Source organism: Ctenopharyngodon idella, chromosome 18, assembly GCF_019924925.1.
Source record: "Ctenopharyngodon idella isolate HZGC_01 chromosome 18, HZGC01, whole genome shotgun sequence".
Taxonomy (NCBI): Eukaryota; Metazoa; Chordata; class Actinopteri; order Cypriniformes; family Xenocyprididae; genus Ctenopharyngodon; species Ctenopharyngodon idella.
In genome coordinates, this window is record NC_067237.1 from 29,177,288 (window position 1) to 29,192,263 (window position 14,976).

General features: G+C 36.3%; 2 protein-coding genes across 3 annotated transcripts in view; one reads left to right on the top strand and one right to left on the bottom strand.

Annotated features, from left to right (window-relative positions):
* The window catches only part of impdh1a (IMP (inosine 5'-monophosphate) dehydrogenase 1a), a 101,395-nt gene that overhangs the window by 85,708 nt on the left and 711 nt on the right, over positions 1-14,976 (bottom strand). The gene's annotated exons all lie outside the window — the stretch shown is intronic.
* Positions 1-14,976, top strand: part of frmd4a (FERM domain containing 4A) — a 166,181-nt gene that overhangs the window by 51,567 nt on the left and 99,638 nt on the right. The gene's annotated exons all lie outside the window — the stretch shown is intronic.

Consider the following 14,976-nt stretch of genomic DNA (forward strand, 5'->3'; position numbering starts at 1 on the left):
ATATTTTATTTTATTTTATTTTCGCTGTTTTTATATTTAAGCTGTGTGATTTGAGGTATCATTGTTGACCGTAGCAGAAGTACAATGTGAATGGTCGCCGTGATTTTGCCAAGTAAGATGTTCCTGGATCAACATTCCTGTTTGTTGATCCTGGAACAACATTCCTGTCCGAAAATTTAGTTTTAACCCTATTCCTACCCCTAAACCTAATCCTACCCATAACTTATCCCTAAAATTAGAGGGGAAAGATAGGTGAATAACACTGATGTAGAAGCACCTAACCCTGGTTGCAAGCCTAAACTTGACATAAAAAGTAAACTGGTCCCTCAAATCTGATTGGTTGATTGGAATGTTGTTCCAGGATCAACAAAGATGTTGATCCAGGAACATGTCGTACTTGGGGAAATCACATTCACCCAATGGGAATCATGTACCGAATGTAGAAGGTTACTCAAAAAAGGGGTATGACTCCCAAAAACATGGCTTTTATTTTCAATTCAAACCCCATAAACTTTCCATCTCTTCTAGTTTAGAAAAACAAATGTTCCAATACATTACAGTAATATGACTATAATGTGCTGTAAAAATGACTAGTGACAGAATTTTGTCATGTTGCTTCCCTGTTAATGTGTATTTAATAGTGTATTTTCATTAAAATTCAGTTTAGTAAATCAAAATGATATTTCTCTCTCCTGTGTTTGCATGAGAAACGTGATTTTAATATTATCATGCCATTTCTGTGAGCGTTCCACGTTCATAGTGTTCTACTTGACTGGAGAGATGAGTAATTTACCTATAGGACAGAAACACCCTCCCTCTTGCTCTTTTTTCATGTATGCATATTAAATATTTGCTCTTGGTGAGAATAGGCCTTCAACCCAATCATCAATCCTTTTCTTAGATCTAATCATCATTACCTCTAAATTTAATTTGCAAATGTTAATAGCCTATCTCTAGAGGCACTATGTAGGGTCTTGCTATAGTCTCTAAATACAGTCCACTGGAATTTACTTATATATTGTTTTTAATAAATAAACTGAAATACGCAAATTTTACTTAACCTAACTGATCTCACTTAAATGCTAAACATAATCTCCCTTTCCTATGTGTGTGTGTGTGTGTGCATGTGTGTGCATGCGTGCATATGCACACGTGTGTGTGTGTTAAATCAACGGTTTCCTTATCTGCACTAGGCAAGGAGGGTCTTAAGGGCTCAGAGACCATCATTATGAATAAAAGAAGACAGTCAAGAGTCAAGACCTTTCTTTTTCTCTTTCTTCCTCTCTCTCTCTCTCTCTGTCCCTCAATGTCTTTAGCTCTTTTTTGTATCAAATATATAGCATGTACTGTATGCCTTTAACAATGCTAGTGTGATTTGGATGGTTGCCAGGGCATTGCTAGGTGGTTACTAATGTGTTTTGAGACATTGCTAAGGTGTTCTAAGCAGTTGCTAGGGCATTGCTAGGTGGTTGCTAAGGTATTCTGAGTGGTTGCTACAGTAGGTGATGGATAAGGTGTTCTGAAAGATTGCTATGTGGTTGCTAAAGTGTTGTAAGTAGTTGATAGGGGTTGGTTGATATGGTGTTCTGAGTGTATTCTGATGGTTCCTCGCGTAGTCTGAGTGGTTGCTAGGACATTGCTAGGTGGTTAAACTGTTCTGGAAGGTTGTGAGGTCATTGCTAGGGGGTTGATACGGTGTTCTTAGAGGTTGTTCGGTGGTTGCTAAGGTGCTCTGAGTGGTTGCCAGGGCATTTCTAGGAGACTACTTGTTGGTCCCAGTCAAAAATAAGTGATTTTCTGATCTGATATATTAGGCCTGTCCTTCACTGTAAATCTTTCTTTATTATACATTTTATCATCTGGGCTGAGAATTTTTAAATAACTTATAAAACTAATAGTGCACTTTTCCTCAAGCCACATGGTTTGATGTATCAAAACCCCAGAACATGATCATGAACAGGCTGAAGGGGCCAACCCTCCACCTCCAGGGGCCTGCTTCCGCTAACTTGCACTGCTCTATGCTTGGGAAGGCCCTGAGCAATAGTAGCCTGATATTATCCTATGCAGGAACCTCTGATATGCATCCTCCATTGAGTACAGCTCCTGTCCTCCATGTGAAATGTTGTTTCTGGCTCCCAGACATCTTCTAGAGAGTACACTGGTTCATAAAGAACCTACAGAACTGGGTCAGCCTTGCCGGTGTAGCTTTCACATCTGGATCTGTGCTTTTGTCCTCCTGTGTTAACACAGCAGACAGGGGTCCCTGTGAGGAGCTCGCACAGAGACACTCCTCTAATTCAGTTTAATGAGACTGACCCACATTCAAACACTCAGAATACCTCCAAAAAGCTTTAGACTTAATGAGTAATCAAGTGCATCTCTCGTTGTTTGCCCCTGTGTATGTGTATGTGTGTGACCTGTTTCCCTCCGAGCATTTCCACTTTGTTCTTCATGAGTTCATCTGACTATTTTAAGGGCCAAAAGAAGAGCAGTGCAACACACACACATTACACACACACACACACACACACACACACACGATGTCCTGATGTTTCCTTTGCTCTGTTTAACAGGATGTCAGAAGTCCAGATTTGAGTCCCCCGTGAGGGCCACTTATCTTCTACACTGACCTATTTCTCATAAAAGATAGGGTTTTTGTTAGTGTAGATTTTAGCTGGTCTATTTCCACATCATTATGAGGATATGAAAATATATTTTGAAAGTCTAATTAAGATCAGATCAAACCCTCTAAAATCAAAATCAGAATGTCTTTTGAGGTTGTGATAATGTTGTTTCCCCAGTAGACCATGCACAGCATCCCATAGGAAATAAAAATGTGTTACTTTTCTGCTTTTCTTAGCAATTAGATGTGCAGTTTTTGCCTGGTAGATCATAAAATTGGCCAAAAAAGGATGCATTAAATTGATAAAAGTGACAGTAAAGATATTGATAATGTTACAAAAGGTTTCGCTTTCAAATAAATACTGTTCTTTTGAACTTTTTCATCAAAGAATCGTAAAATGTTGTTAGAATGATTTCTGCAGGATCATGTGACACTGAAGACTGGAGTAATGATGCTGAAAATTCAGCTTTGCTATCACAGGAATAAATTATATTTTACAAAATATTCACATAGAAAACAGCTATTTTAAATTGTAATAATATTTCACAATATTACTGTCTTTTTGATCAATTAAATGCAGCTTTGGTAAGAGACTACTTTTAAAAACATAAGCAAATCTTACCGCCCCCAAACTTTTGTATGGTATTTGATTGTTTTTCTAACATTGAACATGAGATTACTGTTTTGTTTTGTTTTGTTTTTCCTCAGCAGATACATCTGAAAAGCAAACATTTGCTCTCCATTTAATCTCATTGCAGCCTAGGAAAAACATCTGAGATGTTGAAGAGATCTCAGTTATGGTGTTTATGTATGTCAGTGTGTCTGCCCCAGACATCAGATGCATTCGAGAGCAGCATGTTAGGATGCTGCCTCTGTCTTTAAAGTGCTTTAATCCTAGCCCATAATCCTCTTCTCCTGATCTGAGACATAATAGGGCAGGTGCGCTCCATCATGTGTGATCAGTCTGATGTTCCTGTGTTTACTGAGACAAGGGGATTTGAGTCTGAACTGAAAAATTATTAATTTTTCTAAATAAGGGGACTGAAGAAACCAAAATAAAGGAGTCTATTTTTTTTTTTCTGTCTCCTCCCAATTTAAATGCCTCTGGGGGGAGTGGATGCTAATTTTGTAACATGTTCACAGTCGCTGCCTCTACACACACACATGCTGCAGGGCACAGTTGAATGACTCTAGGATGCGGGCACAATGTCAGATATCTCCCTGTGTCTCCTCGGAAGAAGCGGAACTCATGTTATAAATAGTCGAATGAGCTCTGAAGGGTGTAGTGACTGATTTTCGCTGCATAAACTGTTACTATTACTGAGCGCTAGCTGTAAATATGACCTAGATTCATATGGTATGAATGGCCAGGAGAGGGCGCTGTGAGTGAACACAGGCAGATACTAGGTATGTTTGGAATGGCAGAGAACCATAATACTTGTACTACAACTACTTCTGCAGTATGCAATAGAGTACAGTATGCACATTTTCTTCTTTGAATACCTGGATGCACTCCTTTTTTAGTGTTATATGTAATTTTGAACAATTTCTTTAGATTTCATTAGACTGTCAAACCAAAATAGATGCAAATTATGCCCAAAAACCCCCCAAAAAATAATAATCATTTATTCCTTCCAAGATGATAACTGGACACTATTGACTGAGGTCATGTAGCATCAATATAGCATATCACTTTTTAAAGACGGCGTGAAACGGAAGTTGCGATACGGCTTCTCGAACAAGAATAAAATGTAATACCTTTTTTCAGAATTCTTTGATGAATCAAAGGTTCAAAAGAACAGCATTTATTTGAAATATAAATCTTTTGTAACATTATAAATATCTTTACTGTCAATTTTGATCAATTTAATGCATCCTTGCTGAATAAAAGTATAAATTTCTTATTAAAAAATAATACTAAATAATTACTGAGTATTATTCAAAAATCTTGTTAAAGCATTCGGCAGACTGCCAGTGTAAATACACACATTCATCCAATCTCATGAGTGTGTGCTTAAACTGCTGACATGGTGTGCTGGTCTGGGGTCAGAGTCAGGGTCGAGGTTAAAGCCAGAGGTCAGGTGACAGAAGACCCTCATGAGGTTTAGCTCCGCTGAAAGTTCAGTTCCTGCACAGAGTGGAGAGATGAAAATGAGGCAATGATGGTTATGTTAATGAAACATCCTTTGATGTTGTTTTGTCTTAATATTTGTTTACTGTAAAGCAGTACATTTTACATACATTTTCAGGTGTTTTGTTTGCATATTTGACACATAGTAGAAAAAACACTCATAGGCCAACGATGGACTATTCTATGGACACGGACACACACACACACACACACACACACACACACACACACAAAGACGACTAGCTCATCCATCTTTTTAATGCCTGACATTGAGCATTTGTGTGTGTGAACGAGAGAGCAGTAGGAGAGGTTAGGGCCGTGTCTCTCTGACAATGACTTTTGTTTTATTCATTAACCGTTAAAGATGAGTTTTATACAAGGTCCAGCCCAGACACACACTCATAAATCACATCGGATGTGTTCATGAGGTGGGAGTACACCTAAAAAAGAGGCTAAAACGATAAGTGTGTGTGTGTGTGTGTGTGTGTGTGTGTGTGTGTGTGTGTGTAATTGATGCCCTCTGTCCTGGTGCATCTGCCAGGGTGTAGCATGTGTTTGAGAGATGCACCATGATTAATAATTACCACAGGCACTGCACCAGCACAAGTCCTTTCGCTCACACAAATTTACTTCATTGTGCTTCATTGTCTAGATAAAACACAAATGAAATGTTAGTTTCTTGGTATGTTCTCAAATGTAAAAAGAGAAAGAAAAAATAATAAAACAAATTCACACTCCTGCAATTTGCACTGCTGTGATTTGGCATATGTGTACTGAAAAGAAATTTAAATTGACAGAATTGTTTCAGGTTTTTTCTGCAAATTTTTACACACTTTTTATTTAAATGGTTTTATTACATTTTATATTTATAAAATATATAAAACATGGATTATAAATGTTTAAATTATACATTTGGATTATAATGAATTATGCATTTATTTTTTTTAAATTTAATATTATTTTTTTAACATTTAAAAAAAATTTAATCTACTTTATGACAGAATATTGGTTAATATAAATCTAATTTAAAGCATTTCATTTTATAGTAACATTTAGTTACAGATTTGATGCAGCAGCAGTTTAACTTTACACTTAAAGTCCCCCTGTGGTGAAAATCAAGTTCTTAATGTTGTTTATATGTCTATGTGGTGTTTTTAATATGCTTTAAGAGAAACTATGTGCAAATTCATAAGTCAACACCATTGCTGAGTATTTTCTCCTTAAAACTGCAGTTTACCAAAGACAGTCTCAAAAACGTGGTTTGAAATCGCTGGTGTTTCTTACGTCACAAACTGCCTTATAAACAATCACATCAACGTGCGGGCGGGCTTTAGCATATCATTAACTATGAAGTTGTTCTATAAAGTTGTTCAAAGCATTTCTTAGGATAAGGCAGCTGACGTTGAGATGGCGAACGGGAACATGGTTTGTGTAACATTATCAACACATTATTAGCTATTTGATAGTAGTCAAACAAAAGGCTAATTATGTTAATTGCCATTATGTGTCCAACGTTGTAAAGAGCGATACCTTTGTGCAGTGTTTACCTCAGTTAAGTTAGCCAAGTGAATCTCTCAGCTGATGTGAGTGAGTGGAGGCGGGGCTATTTTGCATATGCATTGATCAGCGTATACTAATGAATCAAGGGTATAGAGTTACATTAAAGCTATTTTAAGGCATGAAGAATTTTTTTTCACTGGAAAAGCGTTTAAATATGCCATTTGGGTGATCAATGATGAGTTTTAAGGGATACAATTATTGACTACAGGGGGACTTTAACATTTCTGTACCTTCCTTTAAGATACATAATTTGCTACACATGTGGATCTCTTAGTACAGAAAAACTGTCAGACAGGCACTCTCATTAGAGACAAACTTTGAATTTTACTTTGTAATTTTCTTCAAATATCCAAATGAAGGATATCATCTTGTTCCATTGATGTTGTAATTTTGTTTCATTGCTGCTGAGCCTGTGGGGGAAAGAAACCTGAATATATAACAATTTATGTTTTTATCTCAGTATGAACATATTATTAAACTAAACAGTTAATACCATGTTCTTAAAGTGATAGTCCACCCAAAAATACTAATTCATTTACTCACCTTCGTGTCATTTCAAACCTGTATGACTTGCTTCTGTGGAACGCAAAAGAAGATATTTTGAGGAATGTTTCAGCTGTCCATACAATAAAAGTCCATAACAACACTGTCTTTCATTGTATGGACAAAAAAAGTGAACTATCCCTTTTGGGTGAACTTTTCCTTTTAGCTTAGTGTTGCAAAGAAAATGTCAGAATTATACTTGTGCAGGTAAGATTGGGAGAATCTGTGTAAGTGAGGTCATAGCTTGTCTGTGTTTTGAATGATGTAGAGATGGGGTGGGTGTATTAGACACTCCCCTTTCACCAGATCACTCACACATCTCTGGTTTTATTCATGGGTCTTGCTCATTGCTCATTACTCTATAACGTGTGCATGTGTGTGTGTCCGCCTGCAGGGAGGGTGTGCGTCACCCTGATACGGATCACCTGGTGATTTGATTGGCAGGTCCCTGGAGGTATCATTTTCAGATGGGACACCCCTCTGATCTACAGAGTGAGAGTCATTGAAATTGAAATATGGTAATGCAAGACAAGTCCAGGCCGTCCGTGTGACGCTGGCTGACATTTTCATGGCTGGCTTTAAATCTCGCTCTCTCTCACTGTCTTTTTTCTCTCTGACACAAAAAGGCCTTTATATGAATCCACTGTCCGGCTCAAAAGACAGACAAATGTCTCTGATATTAATATAGATGTCCAAGAATTTATTATAGAAAACTCTTCAGCACTGTAGTCACAGGCAGGTATCCAAACATGAAAAACGACAAAAGTTCAGCAGAAATTTGCATTTTTATTTTGCCAACAAAGCAACTTTGCAGCAGTTAGACATTACAGAGTGTACACAGTGTGAATTCATCAGGAATACACAAGCTTGAGGCAAAAAATGTTAGTATTTCCCCCATTAGGACAGCTCAACAGAGGGAGTGAAGATGGATAGTAATGGACACCATCACCCATTACACGCACACACCTGAACCTGCTCATTAAAAACAAGAGAGAATGACAGATGGACAAAAAGATGGGTGGCTGCTACAGAGATTATAATGAGGTGTTGTGGGAGGAGACAGGCATGTTTTATATATAAATATATAAATGTATCACAGTTTACACAAAAAATATTAAGCAGCACAACTGTTTACTCTGGAGCCCCACACGTTATGTGAGAAAAATGTAGTGGCCAAGAATTAAGAATTAATTCCCTCTTTTTAATAATTCGTTGCCTCATTTTAGTTACATCGTGGCCAGGAATAAAGAATTAGTTCCTTGTTTTACTAAACTGTAAACGCCACGTTGTAATAATTTGTTTCCTTGTTTTAGTTAAAGTCCCCCTGTAGTCAATAATTTTATCCCTAAAACTCATCTTTGATCACCAAAATGACACATTTAAATGTTTTTCCAGTGAAAATTTTTCCTCATGCCCTAAAATGGCTTGAATGTAACTCTGCACCCTTGCCTTATTTAGTATACGCGGTTCTATGAATATGCAAATTAGCCCCTCCTCCACTCACTCGCACCAGCTCAGAGATCCATTCGTAGACAATCACACGTTGATGTGATTGGTTACAAGGTAGTTTGTGACGTCAGAAACACCCACGATTTCAAACCGCATTTTTCAGACTGTTTTTGCTTCAATGCAGTTTTAAGGAGAAAATACTTAATGGTGTTGATTTATGAATTTGTACATGGTTTGTCTTAAAGCACATTAAAAACACCGCATAGACATATAAACAACATTAAAAACGGAATTTTCACCACAGGGGGACTTTAAATCAAAATGAGGGAACTATTTGGAATAATGTGGCCGTGATTTACTAAAATGAGGGAACGGGATGAGTCTTCGATTAAAAAGAACTGACTCAGTTGTTTATTTGTGAATCGGACGACAATGGTTACACTGTATGTTGTTGAATCACTTAAAGGGTTAGTTCACCCAAAAATGAAAATTCTGTCATTACTTACTCACCCTCATGTCATTACACACCCGTAAGACCTTTGTTCATCTTTGGAACACAAATTAAGATATATTTGATGAAATCCGAGAGGTATATGACTCTTCCATAGACAGCAATTTAACCACCACTTTCAAGGTCCAGAAAGGTACTAAAGACATTGTTAAAAAAGTCTATGTGACTGCAGTGGTTCAAACCTAATTTTATGAAGCGACGAGAATACTTTTTGTGCACAAAGACAAAACAAAAATAATGACTTTATTCAACAATATCTGTGTCATTCTCCTATGTTTCTTACGTTCAGCACTTCCAGGTTCTATGTCAAAACGGCGACTCATTATTATCACGTGATCAGCTTTGGCCAATGCTGAGCCGGCATTCAGACGTAAACACGGAAGCCTTCACTGTGCTTACTGCGGCAGCTATGTAAGGATAATGACAGGGAAGAAAAGAGATTGTTGAATAAAGTTGTTTAAAGTTGAACCACTGCAGTCACATTGACTTTTTTAACAATGTTTTTAGTACCTTTCTGGACCTTGAAGACGTGTCGGTTAAATTGTTGTCTAAAGACGAGACATATACCTCTCGGATTTCATCAAAAATATCTTAATTTTTGTTCTGAAGATGAGCAAAGGTCTTACGAGTGTGGAACGACATGAGGGTGAGTAATTAATGACAGAATTTTCATTTTTGGGTGAACAAACCCTTTAATAACACTGGCTCATAAGAGTCATTTGTGAGTTAATGGAACCCCATTAGTCTCACTGTTCACACTGTTTGATGTTGTAGTTTTGTTTTGTGTGTAGCATAAAATGGTTACTACATCAACTTTCTTATGGCTTTTTCTTTCCTTAGAAACATTTTCATTTCATTTAAATTGTACGTGATGAGACAGAGACTTTTAAGGGCTGCAGCCAAAACTCTTGAGGCACTGAGCTGCAAATTGCTCGTACGTTGTCACAATATTGGGAGTGGGAGTTTAGAATCTATATAACCATTATCCTGGAATGAAAACCACAAAAACGAATTTTACACTTGCCCGTTGGGGACATTCCAAGGCAAGTTTTTATTTGTAATACACAATCATGTAAGGACATATAATTACTGAGTGTTATCATACAGAAGTTAAGAGCCATGGCAGGTGAATTGGCAGCTAACTGAAGTCAAACCGGACTTTCAAGTACTGATATAAAGCAACAGCAGATAAAGGGATAAAAACTGTATTTAAGTATGTTTAGAAATGTTTCCTTTCATTTGTGTTGACATCCGATAAAGATTATTCGCACGCACCTACATCTGAGAACTTTACCTGTATTCTATCTACAGTATCTATCTATCTATCTATCTATCTATCTATCTATCTATCTATCGTTCTATCTATCTGTCGTTCTATCTATCGTTCTATCATTCTATCTATAGTTCTACCGTTCTATCTATCTATAGTTCTGTCGTTTGATCTATCGCTATCTGTCGTTCTATCATTCTATCTGTCATTCTATCTATCATTCTATCCTTCTATCTATCACCATTCTTCTTCGAAACCTCTCCTCATTACATACTTCATTTTACTTAATTTATAAGTACATGAATTATAATTGTTGTTGCTGTTGTTATTGTCATTATGCAGAACATTTGCGTCTGCTTGGTGACTCAATGAGATATTCGGTGATCATTATTGGATATTTAATTGTCAGTGTTTTGCTTGGATCTCTTATAGTGGCTGTATAGCTGGAGGCACAATTTATGCACACACTTAGGGTGATTATAAACACTGATCTTTGGTTCACCTCATGCATGAAATTGGTTTATGTGATTCAGAATGTCGCTTAGATGAGAGAGTTAAAGATCGGATGAACACACACACACACACACTTACACACGTGCAGTTATGCAGTCAAGAGTGTTATTTCTGTGAAAAGTGAAAAGAACACCATAGGTATTTTAGATTGCACTACTTTTGTATCACTTGAAACATCAAGTTAACATTTGACTATAATGGTGGGTCAGAATGCACTATAAATTGGAAGAGTCAGATTGAGTTCAATGAGTTTTATGCAGTCTTCTATGGTTTGCAGTAATATTATGTATATTACCTCTGAAGTATAAATGATGATGGTATAAAGAACAGTATAAAGTATAAAAGACATATAATTGTAAATTCATTTACGTATACATTTTTAATTTACATGACCATTTTACATTTTAATTTCTTTCCACTCTGCATTTTTGAGTTTTAAAATCTCAAAATTCCATTTTGTTTTTTGAGTTTACTTTACATTTCATTTCATATTTTTGAATTTACATTTCACTCCACTTCTTTTACATTCGGCTTTACATATGACTCTAGCTGTCACTTTACATTTCAAAGGCACAGTATGTACTTTTCACCGCTTATTCAAAACAATAACAAAGGCATAGCTTGATGACGCCATGAATGAGCGTGGAGACATTGGAGTTGTCTTCACCTCGACAGCCGATGGAAAGCAATCCGACGGGACTCAGGCAGAAATCATGTTCATGCACTGTAAAAAATCAAAAGTTGAGAAAACTTAAAAGTTTAAGGCAACAAACTTCAGCAGATTTCTCAACTTGTTGTATTCAATTTATACAACAAAAAGTTGAGAAAACTCAAAAATCTCCTAAAAAAAACAAGTTGAGAAAACTCAAAAAATCTGCTGAAGTTTGTTGCCTTAAACTTTTAAGTTTTCTCAACTTTTGATTTTTTACAGTGTGGATGAGCAAATGTATTAAAAATTTATTAACGTTACTGTGGTATGAAGCAGGATGTATCCGAGAGCCTGGGACATTTTATGTTGTTAGATATGCTGCAGTCGGCTGCTGCCACACCTTTCATTTTGTAGTTTGTTTATTTTACGAGTAAAGTTACAATTAGTGTCCACTTCTTTCTTCCTTGAACTTTGTTACACTTACGTTTGATAACTTAAATTCACATTATTTCATTTTATTCTAATGAAATAGCCACAAGTGCCGAATTACTACTCATACAAGTCACTTTATTTGATGAATTACAACTGTGGGGTAACACAGTGCTTTTTTACTTGGTCAAAATCATACTAAAAATACATTTGAGTGTGTTGAAAGTTATGTTATTACGTTACTCTGTGCATTCACTCGGTGGCTGGTATGAGACACTGGTTGCACACTGCAGTAAGCTAGATCGATTAGAATATCATATTAATAAAAGCTGGATGACTTGTGTTGCTAAATGGCATGCAATTCATTTTAAAATATTGTATGGTGAAGAAAATGCATAGCAAATTTCTGATTTTGCATGTACTCAGGGTAAATCAAGAAAATGAGATTCAAACAATAAGACTAACCGTGTTGAGCTATATAACGATTAGTTTTCTGTAAAGGTATCCAAACAGTTGCTCACCTGTCTAATAAAACACATAATATATTAAAGAGTCTTTGGCATTTCCATGGTTTATACAGAAGTAAAACCGGAAATTGAGGGTAACGCTGATATGACGTCAATAACAGGCGGGCCAATGACGGGCTGTTACACTGGTTAAAATAGCTGATTTCTCTGGATTTAAATTTTGTGAATATTTGGGATAATGTAAGTACACAAGTCAACAAAATATATAACACTGTTCTAGCGGTTTTTGGATATTTTAATCCAAAAATCTTATATATTGTGCCTTTAAATTGAATTCCATTCCACATTTGACTTTATGTTCCATTTTGCATTTTTTAATTTAAATTTTAATTTACACACTCTACAATACACTTCACATTTTAAATGTATATTCCACTTTAAAGGATTAGTTCACAGATAAGACCATTATTCCTTGTCTGGGATTGTGTAGAACCCTTTTAAGCTGCATTTAAACTGCAATTTGGACCTTCAACCCGTTGGTAGCCATTGAAGTCCACTATATGGAGAAAAATCCTGGAATGTTTTCCTCAAAAACCATAATTTCTTTTCGACTGAAGAAAGAAAGACATAAACATCTTGGATGACATGGGGGTGAGTAAATTATCAGGAAATTTGAATTCTGAAGTGAACTAATCCTTTAAATTTGATTTTACATTAGCTTTACATTATACTTTACATTTTAAACTTGTTACTTGTTACATTTGAATTCACATTCCATTATGAATTAATTTTGAATTTATATTCTACTATATTCTAGCATTTGACTACATTTTTTAAGCAGCACAGAAGGGAGGTGAATGTACACACACATACATGACACCGTTTATGTGGGCATAATGTATGTAGCAGTGATTGTAATAGCATATTCTTATGCAGTATGTTAAGGTGAGTGAGTGTGTGTAAGTAGTGTTAAAGTATTTTATCATGTCCTTTGGGAGTCTCCTGACATGCTGTGACTTTAATACCTTTAATGAAATTTAACCCAGACTGTGTTTAATTTATATGAGGATCCTTGCGATATTCCAGAGTAGATGTTGTGTGGGTTGGTGTGTCGCTCTAAATTATGGCTGTTTTCAGTATAAAACTAGGCTGAGTTTAGTAGGGCAGAAAATGCTGACTCGTGACTCACCGTACTGCGTCTTTATCAGAGAGATTCACTAACACAGGTTCCCATAGATAGTGTGTGGGCATATGTATATATATGTGTGTGTGTGTGTTTGAGACAGAGAAGCAAAAAGCTCTATATAGGCCAGAGAGCCAGTGCTGACTCAGGTGTTAAAGTAGAGCATTGTGGGTAGTAGACACAGTGATGCAGTGGTTCTGACGTACAGGACCAGAGTAAAGGAAAATCACTAAGAATAAACTATGAATGGAATGAAATATATAAGACTGAAGGAGTGTGAGGATATCGGTTTACACTGCTGCAGTCAAGGTCACCTTGATACACAGAGAGACAAAAAAATACAGAGAGCCCTTTATTACACACACAAATACACACACACATACAGTGAAGAAGCGATTCGTTCACTGGCATCACATCACAAAAATTGTATATCACAGAACACTTGATTACAATGTTATTTTTGTGTAGTGGGTGACTTAAAGGGATAGTTCACCCAAAAATGAAAATTACCCCATAATTTACTCACCCTCAAGCCATCCTAGGTGTATATGACTTTCTTCTTTCAGCCAAACACATTCAGAGTTATATTAAAAAATATCCTGGCTCATCCAAGCTTTAGAATGGGACTGATTTGAGGATGAGCTTTTTGAAGTCCAAAAATGTGCATCCATTGATCATAAAACATACTTCACGTGGCTCCGGGGGGTTAATAAAGGCCTTCTTAAGTGAATCGATGCATTAAAGTCTGCGACGTAATACACAATGCCATGACGTTCTACACTACGCCATGATGTACTACGCTATGTCCTACATTATAAACCGTAGTATGTCATGATATTGTGTACTACGTTGTGGAAGTTAACACTTTTTGGACATAAGTTGAATGCATATGGCTGTAGCTCCGGAAGCTCGTGTAAGACAAAAGGATATTTGTCTTACACAAACACATTGATTCACTTCAGAAGGCCTTTATTAACCCCACAGAGCCGCGTGGAGTACGTTTTATGATCGATGGATGCACTTTTTTGGACTTCAAAATCTCATCCTTCAGTCACTCCCATTATAAAACTTGGATGAGCCAGGATATTTTTAATATAACTAATTGTGTTTGGCTGAAAGAAGGCAGTCATATACATCTTGGATGGCTTGAGGGTGAGTAAATTATGGGGTAATTTTCATTTTTGGGTGAACTATCCCTTTAAGAACTGCATCATGTAGTTTAACAATATAACTATATGATGAACAGCTTTAATGTGTAAACTGAATGTAGTCTGGTGTTTGAGTAGGTTAAAAGCCATTGAGATGCAAACCACTTTGTGGTCTTGTGATTTAGACTCTTGACCTGAAGACTATTTAAGGGGTTAAAGTGGACACATATAGTGCTTAATCCTGTTTTCAAGACATGCAAGCTGAGAGTGAGAGAGAAAGATCTGTAATGCATGGCCTCAATATATATCCATTATATATTTACAGTAATATTTAATTTTTGCTAGAATCCTCATGAATTTTAAAGGGTTAGTTCACCCAAAAATGAATATTCTGTCATGAATTACTCACCCTCATGTCGTTCCACACCCGTAAGACCTTCGTTCATCTTCAGAACACAAATTAAGATATTTTTCATAAAACAATTTTTCATAAACAATTG